This window comes from Phascolarctos cinereus, unplaced genomic scaffold, assembly GCF_003287225.1.
Source record: "Phascolarctos cinereus isolate Bilbo 61053 unplaced genomic scaffold, phaCin_HiC Scaffold_5;HRSCAF=322, whole genome shotgun sequence".
NCBI lineage: Eukaryota > Metazoa > Chordata > Mammalia > Diprotodontia > Phascolarctidae > Phascolarctos > Phascolarctos cinereus.
Window position 1 is genome coordinate 95,770,545 of NW_027555958.1, and position 5,637 is coordinate 95,776,181.

Genomic DNA, 5,637 nt, shown 5'->3' on the forward strand with positions numbered 1-5,637 from the left:
CTCTTGTTGACCATGGCTCTGGGTCGTGCAAAGCTAACTTTGTAAGAGATGATGTCCGTTGGGCTGTCTTCCTTTCCATTGTTGGGTGCCCTAGACATCAGGGTATGATGGTGGGTATGGGCCAGAAAGACAGCTACATGGAGATAAGGCAAGAGAGGTATTCTGACCCTGAAGTACCCCATTGAACATGGTATTGTCACCAACTGGGATGACATGGAGAAGATTTGGCATTAGACTTTCTACAGTGAGCCCCGTGTAGCCCTTGAAGAGCATCCTGTGCTGCTTACAGAAGCCCCCCTGAACCCCAAAGCCAGCAGAGGAAAGATGACTCAGATTATATTTGAGACCTTCAACACCCCAGCCATGTAGGCTGTGCTGTCCCTGTATGCCTCTGGTTGTGCCACTGGTATTGTGATAGACTTTGGTGATGGTGTGACCCACACTATGCCCATCTATGACAGCTATGCCCTTCCCCATCCGCCATCTGGATCTGGCTGGCTGTGATTTGACTATCTCATGAAGATCCTGACAGAGAGAGGGTACAATTTCATACCACAGCCGAGAGGGAAATCATGCATGACATCAAGGAGAAACTATGTTATGTATTCCTAGACTTTGAGCAGTTTCCAATGCCCAGAAGTTCTCTTCTAACTATCTTTCTTAGATATAGAATCCAGTGCAATCCATGAAACTACCTTCAACTCAATCATGAAGTGTGGTGTTGACATCCATAAGGATTTATATGCCAATACCATATTGTCTGGTGGTACTACCATGTACCCAGGCATTGCTGACAGGATGCAGAAGGAGATTACAGCCCTAGCTCCCAGCACAATGAAAATTGAGATCCAATGATCTCCCTAAGCACAAATACTCTGTCTGGATTGGAGGCTCCATCCTGGTGTTTCTTTCCACCTTCCAGCAGATGTGGATCAGCAAGCAGGAGTATGATGAATCTGGGCCCTTCATTGTCCACTGCAAATACTTCTAAATGGACTGTTTGTGGGTTTTTTTTTGTCAAAGGTTGTGACATGATAATTGCCCTCCCAAAAAGAGATGAGATTGGCATGGCTCTATCTATCTATCTATCTATCTATCTATCTATCTATCTATCTATCTATCTATCTATCTATCTATCCATCCATCCATCCATCCCTCCATCTATCTATCTATCTATCTATCTATCTATCTATCTATCTATCTATCTATCTATCTATCTATTTTTGGCTCTTGACTCGGGATTTTAAAACTGGAATGGTGGAGGTGGTGAGCAGTCTAAGTAGGTTGGAGGCAAACATCCCCAAAGTTCTACAATTCAGGACTCTGATTGTACATTTTTTTAAATAATCATTCCAAATATTGTATAATGCATTGTTACAGAGTTACTAACCTCTATAAAGGCAGTCCTCTGCTAGAGCAAAGGAGCCATGTCACAAAAATCCAGATGGGGAAGGGGAGGGGGGGGGGGGAAGGTACTAGTATTGCTTTACATGTAAATTTTATAATCCTTTAAAAAAACTTTTTGTATCTTCTGCCTTAATACTTGCTCCTTTTTTAAAATTGTCAGTCATAATGAATGCCCCCCCTAAATTTCCTCCCTGCCCTCAATATATACGTGAATGAAGACTTTACAATCTCCCTGCAAGTTTTATGAGATTGGTGCCAGTACTTGGGGGAGGGGAGGAGCTGACTTAAGATCAGTTCAAATAAAAGTACACACATTAAAGGGGGGAAAAAAGATATTGGAGTGGTTTGGCATTTCCTTCTCTAGCTCATTTGACAGATGAAGAAACTGAGGCAAACAGGGTTAAGTGACTTCCCTAGGGTCACTTAGCTAACAAGTATCTGAGGATGAATTTGAACTCAGGAAGATTTTTCCTTACTCTAGGCCCAGCACTGTATCCACTTTGCCAGCTACCTGCCCTACCTTGTACATATTTGGTACTTAATAAATGTTTATTGAACTGAGTTGATTTTTGAAGAATTGTGACTTCAAAGGTTTCAACAACTGGCCTTGTGGAAAAAAATCATTGAAAGTATCTTTACCAGTTATGACTATATCACAACTAGATCCAATGTCTTTCTTGCCCTGCCGGCCTTTAAGGGGTACTGTTGTAAATGCTTCAGTACACTGAAGCATCTTGCCGTTGGCCCTCTAAATAGGATGCAATGCTGGAGTTTTAACGTCATGTGAGAAATCAAGATTACTTAATGGTAGTTGACATGAACTGCTCTGATTGTTCTGGGCTTCCTTCCAATGGATTTTGAATGGTCTGCTCTCTTCACTTGGTCCTTATTATTGCAAAACCTGAAATCTACATTCTTGAATCTGCAAATAGTGTGTCAGTGAGGCCTTCCTTCCACAGTCTGAAAAGGGGGTTGCTGTGTCTGAATTGATTAGCGGAGTGTGTGGCATATACATTTCCTGTGTCCTGACGACTTTGTTGGCAAAAATTCTCTCACCGGCTGTGTGTCATGGACAAAGTTTACCTCAGAAGCTGTCCTTTTCATTTCTGTGACGTGTAGTGATTTAGTCTCAGTGGTGCGGGTTTTGATTTTGGCCATGAAATGTCATTCAGGCTAGAGATGTCATTTTAGGGCTTCATGATATGCCACAATGCCATAACATGTCATCTAAGCTGTCTTTAACATGGCAGCGCAGAGACGGATGGTGCAGCCATTGCAATACATGCAGTAAGCTGACAATGTCCCAGTGCTGTCTGGAGTTTTGAACAAATCAGGGCAAGGAAAATGTTGTCCAAGGTCTGAAAGCTTCACATATTGCTAATGGGTAAATGGCCATCTGCCTCAGTAGACAGTTGTAGTCAATTCACAGAATTGGAGGCCCATCCCTCTAGTAACAATTCCACATATTTCTGTAGCCCTGGCAAGGAAATACAAACCTCTCTGGGTATCTAGGCAACCCCTGACCTGGGTCCTTTTGGGGAGGTTTTTCAGAGTAATGACTCTGGTTATCGATGGCATGTGTTAGTGGAAAGAGTCCTAGATTTAGAAACAGAAAACTTCAGCTCAATTTCTTAATGACTCTTAATTAACTATGTGATTCTGGACAGGGCATTTCATCTCTAGGAATTTCCATTTCATTGTCTATAAAACTGAGGTCATTATAATTTCCTTACAAATTGTGTGATTGTTGTGAGGAATGTGCTTTGTAAACCTTAGAGAGTTAGGTAATAGTGAGCTATATTATAATTTTAAATGTTCTCTTACCATCTGAAGAGAAGCTGGTTCCACTTCATTTGGTCACTGGCCCCTCCTTTTTCTCACGTTCTGAGTGAATGTTCTGTTTTCTTTATAGAGTATCTCTGTTCTCAGAGAAAGTGGACTTCTGTTGTAGGGATCCACTTCTCTATGTATTTATGGAGGCCTAAGGGGATCTGGGAGTGGCTCTCGAGTGTGGAGTTACTGGAGGGTAGAAGCTGCTGCTGCTAGCTGCTTGCTAAATAATACTGTTATCTCAGGCTCATGTACAAGTATCACTTCTGAGGTGCTACTCATGTACACCACTAAAAGGAGACTTCTAATACAATTCACTCACCAGGCAATAAATAGCCAGCATTTGAAATATAAATTGTTGAAGAATGACTGATGTTGTTAATAAAAAAGTATGATGTTAATAACCTCACAAATTTATCAAATTTCTTGGTCTTACTCTGGGCTGCAAAGTACCTGAGCCAAGCAATAATTTTGATGTGATTTCATTTTGCCTGTATTTGTATTGACACTATTGACTTGAAATGTCTGATCTTGACCAGGTGCTGGTTTCCCAACCTTCAGTGACCACTCTCTCAGTTCATGGTAGATTTCGTATTATCCACATGTTACATTGCTCTCTTCTATTGTGTTTTCAATTTTGTGCTATTTAACAATGGATAATATTTTGAGGAAATGTGCAAATGTGTTGCTTCATTGATTATTTGAAATATTGCAGCTGCTGTTGGCATGGGGAAGGCAAGTGTTTCAAGGATCGTTCAAACCACAATGAAACAGCATTAGGAGCACTAAAGCACAAAGGGAAATATAGTAAAAAATGAACAACATTGCCAAGAACTGATAAATTGTTGCAGCAGAACAGTCTAATTACCCCCCCCCCCCGCCACCGCCCCCCGCGCAAAAGAAGCCAAGGCTTTCAGTGAGACCTGGAAGGTGGAAGGATTGTTGTTGATTCATCTACAATGTATTGAAGATTTCTTGAAGTTGAAAGAAGAGTGATAAGACCAGTAAAAAAAACAGCTATTAACCATTGCCATGAAAAAAAAGTGATACGTGTCATGGTCAAGACAATATAGGTATGGGAGAATTGATAATTAGAAAAAAATTATTTTTACTGAAGAAATTAATTTTTCATTTAATATAATATATATTATAAAACAACATATATAATATAGACTATTGTATATTATTTAATAATATATGTATACATATAAATAGTATATATAAATATACAACATAAATAATTATATAATAAAATATAACATTACATATAATATTAAACAATATAATTTATAATGTAAAAAAACATTGTCAGAAGAAATCCAGATGAGTCTATAAGATCTGGGTATCTTTATCATCAGAATGTAACAATATAAAAATGTTTGAGGGATTTAAAATTTTCTAGTGTGCCTGGAAATCTTGTCCCTAGAGAGGGAATAATGAACTCTGTTAATTATATTTATATACTGAGGAACAGAAGTATAAAAGGAATTAAAAAAAATCCCAAATGGAAATGGAATATAGAATATAAACCTGTATAATGTCATACAAAATGAAAAGTTGCTTCTGTGGCCTGGGAATTCACCTGATTTAAATCCCATTGAAAATTTGAAGCTTACGATCAGTGCTAGACTTGGAAAATTGGACTATTTATCAAAGGCACGCTTAATATACAAAGTGATGAGTGTGGTTTCATAATGATGATTTTAAAGAATGTGTCACAAATCCTATGAAGCCAGTGTCAAATTCTATAAAATAATCGATTACAGCAAAAGGACACAGTACAAATAAAAATACTTTTTTTTAAATATAAAAAACTTGCATGTCAATAAATTTAATTATTTTTCTCCATCCCAATAAATTCACACACCAATCTAGGCAATATGGAAGCAAGGATGACTGTTATTGTCCCATATGGTCAGGAAGCATTGGCTGTCAGAAGAATATTACCCTTCTGTTTATATTTCTTGAACTTGATTGTATCAGGAGAGAAGCATAATTTCTCTACATTATAATATCAGGAATTGGTTTAACTAACATCAGGCTTCTCATTGTGCCCCAAAGTGGCAATTCTAAGAAGTGGTCTTATGTTCCAGGGTGAAGGCCATATTCAAATGTTTGCTAGAATATTACTGCATAGGCTTCAGTATCTGGTTTTAATGTTCTCTCTCTTTATTGCTAGAAGGGGTATTGTTTCAGTATCTGAAACAGGAAAGGGACAAAATGACCTTCAATTTTATTACTTTATTATTTGAAAAATTAGTGTATGTTAAATCCCATCTTAGAATCACATAGTAGCCTTTAAATATGGTAATTTGAAAGATCCAAAGTGCTAAGGGACACAAAAGGAACAATGCCACCAGAAAGAGTAAGTCTCCTTAATTTGTGTATATAACAAGACTC

At 38.3% G+C, this 5,637-nt stretch overlaps 1 pseudogene; it reads left to right on the forward strand.

The window, feature by feature from the left end:
* Positions 1 to 504: 504 nt before the first annotated feature.
* LOC144457630 (actin, cytoplasmic 3 pseudogene) lies at positions 505 to 991 on the forward strand (annotated as a pseudogene).
* The last annotated feature ends 4,646 nt before the right edge of the window (positions 992 to 5,637 follow it).